The sequence below is a fragment of the Xenopus laevis genome, chromosome 8L, assembly GCF_017654675.1.
Source record: "Xenopus laevis strain J_2021 chromosome 8L, Xenopus_laevis_v10.1, whole genome shotgun sequence".
Taxonomy (NCBI): domain Eukaryota; kingdom Metazoa; phylum Chordata; class Amphibia; order Anura; family Pipidae; genus Xenopus; species Xenopus laevis.
Window position 1 is genome coordinate 79,401,525 of NC_054385.1, and position 12,343 is coordinate 79,413,867.

The window sequence follows — 12,343 nt, forward strand, 5'->3', positions numbered from 1 at the left end:
AAAAGTAGCATAATAAAATTGAAAGCTCACAGGACAATTGGTTTTTGGTCAGTTACCCTCATTAAAATGCTGGGGAAAAAACAGAAGAGAAGGCCAAAAAAAAGCTATAAAAATAAAACTTTAAGACCAAATGAAAAGATGTTAAGAATAATAAAAGTTTACTTGAAGGTGAACTAACACTTTAATTTACCCACCCAAAACCCCTTGACATAACATGATACCAGTCCATCCTGATGGAAAATAAATTGACCTCATCCCTGAGCTTGTGCTTGGTTACTGTAATTGCTAGTAGTGATAAACCTTCACTGGCTCCATTCCCTTACAATATATTTGTGTTGAATGCACTTCTACCAGTAAGAGCTACAAATATTCATAAAAACATTTAGAAACAATCATACAAATACCAAGAATTTGTTGGATGATATATTAAGACAAATTATTCCACAACAGATTGGAACAGAAAAACTTGCTGCAAGGAAACATTTCATTTTATTTCAAGTCCATTTGCTGCATGGTTTGGGGAGTTTGATTGGTTGAGACAATGCTGTGCTTTTTTTCTATAACAATGGGATCAACATATGGTATTTGTAGCTTACTTGGATGAATTCTAGAGAACATTTCCATGCAGTAAATTGATTTTCCAGAACATTTTCTTAGAAGTATAACTTTATAATATTAATTCTTCATTTTCCTAATGGTTCTTCTCCTGTAAATATTACCAAATAACAAAATGGTTCAGGTTAAAAGAAACATTTTTCAGGATGCTCTACTTAATATTTTTGTTGCACTATGAATCTGTAAGACTGTATATGTCCTGGACAACTATGAGGAGCATGTTAACCTGTAATCCTAAATTCAAAAAGTGATGGCTAGTTTTGGTTCTGGTGAAAAGTACTGCCTATGATGAATTAGTAATACTCTGAGCACAATGGCCCTTGCAAGACCTATTATTAGGAGCATAAAAACCTCGCACCAAACATTGTTTTCACAGTATAACACATATAACACATACAAGTAAATCTGAGCTCAATCTTCAGCTCTGCGGGTTGTGGGTAGAAGTTCCGTGTGCGGGTAAAGACGTGGGGCGGCGGTTCTGCAGGTTTGCAGGTTGGGCCTTCTCAATAGCGATATTTACTCCTTTTTTCTGGTTACGTCTACTTCCGATGACATCATTTCCGGTTTACAATGACAGCACTTCCTGATTCTTGATGGTCATCGGGTCGTGGGTCTGGGTTGCGGATAAGGTACTTGTGGTTAGACTCAGGTAGCAGTTCTAAGCGGGTAAGAATGCAGGTTGCGGGTCCAGGTTGCGGATTGCAGGTTGCAGGTACGGGTCCCAAAAAATTGACACGCGCAGGACTCTAACTGGGGGTAAAGAAATATAAGGTGCTAAGTTTGCTACTGGCCTAGTAAGACATATCAATCAATAAGAATTAATGCAGCTAATATCTGCTTGGTTGCTATGGGTTAGAAGACCCAGGTGCACTGATCCCATTATTATTTTACTACTGTACTTTGAGAATGAACACTTCAGCTAGCAAAACCTTTACAAACAGACGACAAATTATAATTTTAGAAGGGTTCTTTGCTCAAAAATAATTTTTGCATAGTAAAAATATTTTTTATTACTATCAACTTTCCAATAAACATGAATTACTATCAACTTTCCAATAAACATGAATTAAACATTTTTAATCATTTAGGACGTTATTTAGCAAAATTCATGTATTTTAATAAAGAAAGTCTGACCACTAGAATCCACGATTGGACCTTTTATATCATTAAAAAATCACAATTTAATCGAATAGGGGATAAACACAAAAAATTTTGTGAAAATCTGAATCATGTAATTTTTCAAGGAGTTTTTTCCCGAATTGCTCAAATTTTTTTGTGATTTTTGCCTGGAAAAGTCCGAAATAGTCAGATTTTCTGACTAATTCCACCGCAGACCACAGAAACTCCCAAATAGGATAGAGACCTCACCCATTGACTTGAATACAACGTTAGTAGGTCTGAGATGCTGGATTTTTGGATTTTATAGTAAAAAAAACTACATTTTTGTCTGGCTGTTTACATTCTCTATACTCCTTCCTCCTTCCTCTGCATCAGATGCAACTTGGGTGTGGCAAGATGCATTGTGGGAAAAAAACATGGAGCACTGTACCTGCTGAGTCAGTCATTCAATCAATGACTGTTGATATGAATCAAGATGGGAAGCTATTCATCCAAGTATTTATGAATTCAACACTGCTAAAAGTGAAAATGTTTTAATTCTAATGTTAAACTAGAAAGGCATTATGTTTCCACCTTGAGGTTGTATGCATACCTCAAACTGTGGTCACACCTACTCTCCTTCTATACATGCATGTATGTACAAACTTTCTGGTGGACTGGTCATGGGTAAGTTCTCTGCTTGTACGGTTGGAAAAGCTAAGAGAAAAACTTGTGAGAAGATGTCCACATTGTTCCGGTTTAAATAGTATTAATAGTGACTGTCAATAACAGGTTGTGAAGGTATACAGTCTGCCTACATACAAGTCTGTTCTAGTGCTGGAAGAATGAACTTTAATTCGTTTATTTGCTTATGTTGTGTGGATTGAAAACTGTCATATGTTGTGGAAAACCCTACTGTGAATAAAACACAGGCACATACCTGCATAACAATTACTTTGGGAAAAGGTATTTCCTCTTCTGCTATTTGAATGAACCCTCATAGTACCCATATGATTAAAACCTGTCATATAAAATAAGACATGTTTTAACACATATGACACATTTTGAAATGCAACTTTTAAATGTAAATAAAACATTTTTGCTTTGTTGTGTTACTGGCCCTAAAAAACATATTTCATAGATTAGTTTCCTTGGGTCTGGCAGACTCATTTTGCATTTTTCCTGGTTGATGTCTTATTTACGTGTGCAAAGGATTCAACATGCTCCAGTAATCTGTTGGGAAGCTGCTGGGGGACATAGATTAAGCCTCAAAATGTTAGGAGACCCAAGTAAACAAAAACCTTTTAAGCAGGTGAGAGGAGGACCTGTCACTGAGGACCAAATCTAGTATTGTATGTGTGTCGCTCTGATCATGATATAGGATATACAGCTTTCGTTACCCCAGTGTCTATTTTACCTGCTTAAAACTCCACTTAAGGCAGATCATAGTATACCCATGCTAGAATCTATTCTAACATTTTTTATTACCCAGTGATAATATTAGTCAAGTTATGGCCGAGTTACTGTGAGGGTCTCACCCCCAGTACCAATGGGGTGTTCCTGAGAAAAGAAAAATGCTAGGTGATTAAAATACACCTGTAATTGTAGGGCAGGTTTAAGTACTGTGCTGGTGTCCCTTACTGCATGATTTTACTTCACCTAGTTGAACTGCATTGCATAATCCATTATATTGATATATTACATTAATACACTGTATATTCTACAATTGCGTACATTTATTGGGTATAGTATCAGAGCTTCTGATCTTCCTTCTATACCTTCAAGATATAATTTCTTTCATTCCAAGCCGCCCTTTTGTTGCTCAGAATCATCCCACTCATGACTCCATGTATCAAGGTACAGTAGATATCAACCTCGGTGAAGCCAAATAGGAAAGCCTGGAGAGTTCATGGAGTTAGTGAATTCTTCCCAAGAAGGAAACACAATAGGCACTTGCCTTGCCTATATGTTGGTGGTGTTCAAGCAATTCCATTTGGATCTCCTGGAGCAACATATAGGGGAGTGTTCACCTCTATTCAAGTGAATAATTTGTTTCTTTCATTTTCAAAGCTCCCTAAAACTTTTCAACTTCAGCACAAATGTATTCCTCGTGCTTCTAAGATTCAGTTATATTTTAGAGTGCAATTTTTTCTGTGTACCCTGCATTTTTACCAATTTATGAGAATTATTTTCTTGCTCACAGGCATGAGCCCGGCAGTCCAACTTGGACGGAAACATCATATTTACATTTCCTGTGACTGGTCATTTACATTAACTGGATCTGTAACTATATTCATATCTTTTGGCAGTGTCACATTTAATATCTGGACTTTAAGCTAGGAAAATTGATAGCTTCTATGATTTTTCTTATCCAAAAAATCAGTAGTCATCCAAAACACTTTTTTATAGATCTTTTTATACCAACCCCATTCTCTGCATTAACAGTGCAATAACAAGGTTAGTTGCAAAGATATATGGTTGTTCCAGAATTATACAACAGTTTGAGTATTCCAATAATGGAAAATATGAAGCCTGGTGTAATGCTTTATGACTTGGATTCAACAAACAGCGTCTATAGCAGGGCTTCAGTCACTGGGCTTGAGGTTTCTATTATTCAAGCAGCTACAGCCTTAAGAAGTGTTAACAAAACCAATTAGTAGTGTACTAAGCATAAAAGACCTAAGATCTAAATAAAACTTGTACAAATACTGTACTGTTAGATTATTTATTATTACTGTTAATTATTGATGTAATAATAATAGTTTCAAAAATTGAATATCTTATATTACCAAAAACTGCACCACCTTATTACTTCAACACATCAATCTAATGATAGATAATTTCTAAGGTTTCATTAGCACCACATGGGGCTCCTTAGTACCCACAAGAGCCACATGTTAGATTTCGTGTTGGTGACTGAATTATAAAGTAATGATAATCCAAATGTACAACTTTTTGGAAGCAGTGTGTATGTGTAATGTATGAGCAGCTTAATAGATTGCCCAAGCAATTACTAATTGAAGCATTTTTGGGCTGAGTTTTGAATTAAAAACAAATTAATTTAATTCATATTCATACCTATTGTATAAACATATCTGAATACTCCATAAAATATTTGAAAGCAGCACACATGGTCATCCTAATGGGTCCGCAAGCATGAGGGCCACAGCTGAAGGGCCACATGTATCCATCTAAGTCAGCTGTTGGCCATCACAGATTAAAATCATTGTTTAAAATGGAACATGTACAAAGTACAATGGTACATATTTATTACACACAAAAAGTGCAAAAAACAGGGGCAATCTACCATATTTCCACCATATCTATAACAAGACCATGGACACAAGGGCCTTTGAAATAAGCACTATGGGGAATGCTTTTGTAACCCTACTACCCCTACAACAGCATCCTCGGAGAAGCTCCATTTGCATCACCAAAAATAGAAGGTAACATTAAACAATGGACGTTTGATAGAAAATGTGCCTTGTTGTATTTAGAGAATATATAATTCAGCAACGCTGACAAAGAATATATAAAAAATGTGAACTAAAAGACTGTACAGAAAGTAGCTTCAAAGCCAGCTTTACACTGGTGCTGATGAGAAATTCCAGACTTGTCAGCGTTTAACGACTTTGGCAAAACAAATATGAAAGAGAAGCTACAGCCAAACAATTCCAGCCATGGATATTTTAAGATTAACAAGTTATTAACTATGGATAAACCTCAGCAGTATGCAAGACCTTCTTTTAAAGAATGTCACATATGCTTAATATTGTCTCTGGTGCATCGTGGTACATTTTTGCGGCATAATTTTAATATTAAAATGGCAGACGATTCAGACTCCCCTAGCAACCAGCCCGAATAGGTTGGTTTGGCGCCATTTTGCAAAGTATGATGCTCGCTTGCAGCGCTGACCACCCCGTAAGGAAGACGCTGGTAACTGTAATATCAATCCAGCTTTATTGTGTCACACAGTGTCAAAACATAGTAACAATGGGTGTGCAGCTACAAAAACCTACGCGTTTCGTGCCTGTATAGTTGGCACTTCCTCAGGGTTAAGTGAACATTACGTGTCATGGTGTTTAAATAGGGTCAAGGTACCAGTCAATCATTATTTAAAGATACAGTATATGTGAACGATCCGTAAGTTCATAAAAATTCATGTGAAAACTACAAACATCTTCGTAATTAAAGTTCAAATGCTAATTATGTGCTTTTTATGATAAATTTACAAGTTAATAAACCTAAACAGGTTATACCTATTTAAAAAATTAATAAATAAGTATTACATTTAAATTAATAAAGTGAATAACAATGTGTATGTGTTTGCGATTTCAAAAATATATGTGAATTCAAGTTAATAACAATCATTCTATTTATTTATTTGATTAATTGATCACACTATCAGTGCAATCAGATGAATATATACCCATCATGTATTTCATATGATATTACTTTATAACATGTAAAGATAATATTGTGTGTGCAAATCGGGCCCCCATCATCGTACCACACTTCTGTAAATAGTAGACCCCATTAAACATGAAGTAATTATGGCTCAACAAATATTCTGCAGCCTGCATAATCTCCGCTATTATAGATCTTCCTTTCGGTTGTACAGGATTTTTATGTACCTTGGGGAAGGTATGAAATATGGGGTTTCTAGGATACTCTACACAAATAAACTCAATCTCATTATCACTAAGAATCCCCATTTCTCTACCATGTTGTAATATTCTGTGTAGTTTTTCATGAAAGCATGGTGTTTGGTAGCTATCTAATTTCAGATAGTTATCCTGATCAGTTAACTGTTGCATGATGTCAGATTCATAATAATCCCTGTTTAATACCACTATAGAGCCACCTTTATCCGAGTTTCTTACCACTATATCATGATTTTCTTTGAGAGATCCTATTGCCTGGTACTCTGATCTGGACAAATTATGTTTCTTTTGTTTTTTATTTTTTACTTGTCCTTTTTTACTTGTCCTAATTTTTGGCTCATTTTTTAAGATCGTTCACCACCATGTCATAGAATCTCTCCACAAATAGTCCCCTATGTCCTATTGGGTTAAAGTGTGATTTTGCTCTCAAATCTGTATGCATTATCTTTCTGGTAAATTGCTCATCACTTGATTATTATTTGTTGATTATTAGTATTATCCATCTCATTATTGACCTCATCTATTGCTTCTAATACATCTTAGTAATCAGCAAGTCCATTTGATTTAGATTTACCTATACTAGATATACAAGACAATGTGTACTGTATACTAGATAATGTATAATGTATACTGGATTTACAAGACAATACTAGATTTACCTATACTAGATATACCTGGATGAATGAAAATCTCCATAGTCATCTTGTGTAAGAAAATCATTTACATCTACCCTAAAAGTTCTATATTGTATGTATTGTTACAACTGTTTTAACATGTTTTCTCTAATTTCTTTTTCAGCTTTATTAGTGGTTTTTACATGGCCAGGATGGATCTCAATAGTAGTGAGTGCAGGTAGCCTAGGCTTCAGCTAACCTTCCCATGGCATTTTACTTCTATCATCGGGTGTCATTTCATGCTTGCAGCCTGTACTAGCAATTGGCATACAGTGTAGGTTTGTTATGGTTTGGAAAAAACTTTAATATAGCTGTTGCCAGTTTCTCCCCCATGAGTGTGGGTAAATTTTTGTGTTTGAGTTTTTCATGACAAAAACAATCAATGCTGAAACAGGAACCAAACCTCAGCTTAAAGCCTACACAGAGTGATACCATGTCTAACATCTGCATATCTTAGTAGTAAGCACAATTTAGTTTACAAAAATGGTGTTTTGTTTCTCTTTAACAATATGTAGAATATAAAATATTGAAAAATTATTTTTTCTGCACAATGAGTCAAATTCTAGGGACCGGGGACAAAGTTCAAAGTTTTACATCCAACCTCATAAAAAATCTTGCAAACTTGATCCAGGTGATATCTTTTTCCTGAATGTTTCATTTGTTTGATTTATTAAGAACCAAGGTGAAAAGTTCTAAATGTTTCTAAATATGATATCTAGTGCTGGCAAGACTGAATAATGAAGTGAATCTTCAAACAAAACTGAGCCTTTATCCTCAAGAAGCCATTCCAAGGTTCCAATCCCCGGATGGTTTTGTATCTCTGTCTGCACTCGTTTTCTGATTCACATTGTTTTTCCTGGCCCTGCCACAGATCCTCCCTGTTTTCTACATTTTCTATTCAATATCCTATGTCACAAATCCCATCTAGCTCGGGAAAATATCCTATACCACCTCTGATGTTGTTCTCTTTGTCGATTTTAAAAAAAGTTCTACATTAAAGGTGTGGTTCAACCTTTACTGTGTTATAGAATGCCCTATTTCTAGCAACTATGCAGTTGTTCTTCATTAATTTTTTTATAGTTTTTGAATTATTTGCCTTCATTTTCCACATCTTTCCAGCTTTCAAATGGAGATGACTGACCCCAGCAGTAAAAAATTGATTACTCTGTAAGTTTACAAATCTATTATTATTATTATTGCTACTGCTTATTGCTTATCTTTCTATTAAGACCCTGGCCTATTCATATTCCAGTCTCTCATTCAAACCTCTGCCTGGTTGCTAAGGTGAAAAAGACCCTAGCAACCAGCTGCTGAAATTGCAAACTGGAGAGCAGTTGAACAAAGAGCTAAATAACTGAACAACCACAAAAAATAAAAAATTAAAACCAATTGCAATTTGTCTCAAAATATAATTGTCTACATCAGTGATCCCCAACCAGTGGCTCTGGAGCAACATGTTGCTCACCAACCCCTTGGATGTTGCTCCCAGTGGCATCAAAGCAGGTGCTTATTTTTGAATTCCAGGCTTGGAGGCAAGTTTTAGTTGCATAAAAACCAGGTGTTCTCCAAACAGAGCCTTCTATAGGCTACCAGTCCACATACGGGATACAAAATAAGCAATCACAGCCCTTAATTGGAACCCCAATTTCAAGTTTGTGTTGCTACCCAACTATTTTTACATTTGAATGTGGCTCACAGGTAAGAAAAGGTTGGGGACCCCTGGTATACATCATACTTAAGGTAGTTTAATGGTGAACAACTAATTAATTATTATTTACCAATTACTGTCTGCTTCTTAATTGAACTCCCACTCATGCCCATCAATTTCTACCTGTGTACTGTGGGTAGGCCTCACTAAAGTGCAGGTGGAGAAAGATCTGCATTACCTCCAAGCTGTAGGACACAGTGATAGTTGTGACCTTAGCAGACACTCCCGTGCAAAAAAGAGTTCATTGTATGTAATGGGCCTTGATGAGTGATAAAGTTAAAACACCCAGCTTCTTGCTTTATTAAGAAAACATTTTTCTTCATCTTCTGTGCTTCTGGATAGACCGCGAGTGAGGATTCTGCACCATTAACAGGCACTTAAGTGCAGTATATCTTTCCACATCTTGAGTTAACTTCAGTTAATTGATTCCGCCGCATATGCTGGGGAAATTATTTTTCCTTCTGTTGAAGTAAAGGGGCAGTAATGTGTTATTAAAAGGCTGTATATCTCTGAAAAATGAAAAGCAAACAAAGAAACACGTTTGTTGAATGGCGGTTCGTTGTGCTGCAAACAAACAGAAAGATACTTTGCATACTGTTCACAAGAAGACACCAGGAATCATGGCGTTGTGAGCTGTTCCAGAACCCACAGATTGCCAGTCCGGGCCTGATAGCCATGATTATTATCATGGTCTTCACAGACTCTATCTCTTGTTGGGATCAACTGTTTTGGTATATATTGTCACATCATAAAAATACTGTAAAATAAAGTCATCATTAGATACTTACTCCAAGAACATTAGTACCTGCACTGTTGCTGTTCATGCAGATTCATTGTGATTGACCCAGAGGCATTTGAAAGCAAACAGAAATCTTGATATGTTAGTAAAGGAGCTCAAATATATTTTACCCCCTTTGTTTATTTTACTGATAGGATCCAACACTGTGACCTGACAAACAACTACATTAAAAGACTAATGAATTCATTTTTTCTCTTGCAGTTCAACTTGCACTTGCATTTACAAGAACAAAATGAATGAAGAAATAGCAGATGGCAAGCTCTTGCAAAGCAAACTGAACATATGTATCCAATTATTCTCCTTCAAAGTATTATGCACAATGTGGAAGAAGTCCTTAACCTGAGGGAATTAACTTGATTCATAAACTATAGTAATACATTTATGGATATTCATAGCATTCCACAGTGTTACTGGATCTTCTTCACTCTAATTGTGCAAGGTGGAGCTATCCTTAAAACATCTGATGTTGTTCAGGGAACTGCAAAGTAACAACATTTATATGGTAAGGATTTTAAGATTCCAGTTTTAGAACAATTTTCATCAGTAATCTGTTTATAAAAGGATTACGGTGCTGGTTTATCAATTATCATTGTGACATTGTCAATGGATTGCCTATAATTTCTGATTAATTTAAGTTGCTGCTAAAAGCAACAATTTCTAACAATATGACTATTTCTGGGTGATTCCTGGGCTCGGAAACCTGGAGTTTTCTGGATAACAGATCTTTCTGTAATTCAATAAGGATTCATTATATCTTAGTTTGGATCAAGTACAAGGTACTGTTTTATTATTACAGAGAAAAAGCAAATAACTTTTAAAAAATTTGGATTATTTGATAATAATGGAGTCTACGGGAGGGGACCTTTCCATAATTCTGAGCTTTCTGGATAATGGATTTCCAGATAACAGATCCCATACCTGTATTTAGAATAGCCCTATATCTGCCTTAAGGATGAGCCAAAATGAAAACCTAACCTGAAGACTCTATGTGACCCTGCGTGACAGGTCTATTGAGATTTATAAATACTAGAGCAGAGTTTCTGCTCAGGCTCAGGTGGTTATAGTAGGGATGCATCAAATCCACTATTTTAGGATTCGGCCAAATCCTTTGTGTAAGATTCGGGCGAATACTAAAGGGTATCCAAACCCTAATTTGCATATGTAAATTAGTGAAATGGGCGGAAAGAGAACCCCGCGAGCAGCGCATGGTTAAAAAAACTTTGACTTTGTGAAGAAAAGTCACGTGAGTGTCGAAAAAGGCTGAATCCTGGCTAGTTTATAGTATAGGTATGGGATCCGTTATCCAGAAAGCTCTAAATTGCGGGAAGGCCATCACCCATAGATTCCATTTTAATCAAATAATTCAAGATTTTAAAAATGATTTCCCTTTTCTCTTTAATAATAAAAAAGTACCTTTTTGCTTTATCCTAACTATGATATAATTAATCATAATTGGAGGCAGAACATCCTATTTGGTTTAATTACTGTTTAAATTATTTTTTTAATAGACTTCAGGTATGGAGATCCAAATTATGGAAAGATCCCTTATCTAGAACACTCCAAGCCCCAGGCATTCTGATAACAAGTCCCATACCTGTACTGTATGGAAATGGAAATCTTTTATTATATAATTCCCAAAAGATCAAGTTTACATTAGTTTTCAATTCAATATGATCATAAATGTATGTTTACAAAGCCTTTAACTGTCTTATCAGATGATATTGCAAGAGATCTGTACAGTAGTGATGGGCGAATTTCTCCCGCTTTGCTTCGCAAAATTCACGAAACTGTGAAAAATTTTCGAAAAATTGTGAAACTCGAAACTCGTGTCTAATTTTGATGCTGGCGTTAAAGTCAATGAACGTCCGAATAGTGTTGACACGCTGCGATTTTGATGCAATCGACTTCATAAGCGCGTCCAAAATATTATGATGCCGCTAATGACGGCAAAATGTGGAAATTAGCTGCAAATTCGTGACAGGTGAATTTGTTCACCAATCACTACTGTACAATATATTATACAAAACAAATTGTATAAACAATGTAGGCAAAACACAATTATTTACTAAATAGTTGGTGGGCTGTGCCGTGAGAATTTGCTACTCAGGCCAAAGATTAGGGCTGCTACCTCATTTTATTCCTTGTGTCTAATATTAATCATTTTAAATGCAAACTGCATTATTACATAAAATTAGTGCAGGGTGAATATATTTTTTAGGAATGTTAAATCCCTCAATTACTGATATTCTGGAGATTTTGGGAATACGTTTGTTATAGCAGATGTAAGTGATATGGATTAATAATCCAGCCCCGGTATTCTAAACATCATATTGCACTAGTCTTACCAGTAAAGTTGTCAAACAGCCGGACTGGATCCATATATATGTGATGAGATGGAATTAGCTGACAGATATAACGTCAGTACATTATGTTAATGATAAAATGTAGGGGGCCGAATGGCAAAAACCCCCAAAAAATTTTTAACTATAAAATGCCCATTTTTAGTGGGAAAAAAAAACTTGAATTTCTCAATATTTATTATAGCCCGACGATGGAAATCTGAAAATCCAGCACCTCAGACCTATGGAGGTTGTATATATCAATGGGAGAGGTCCCTGTCTTAATTGGAAGTTTCTGTTGTCTGCGCTGGAATTAGCTGAAATCCGACTATTTCAAGAAAAAGCCCTAAATAAAACGAGAAATCCGGGAAAAAATCTGAAAAATCGCACGATTCGGATTTTTGCTCGATTTTTTCATGCTTGTCCCTGATCCGATTAAATAGTGA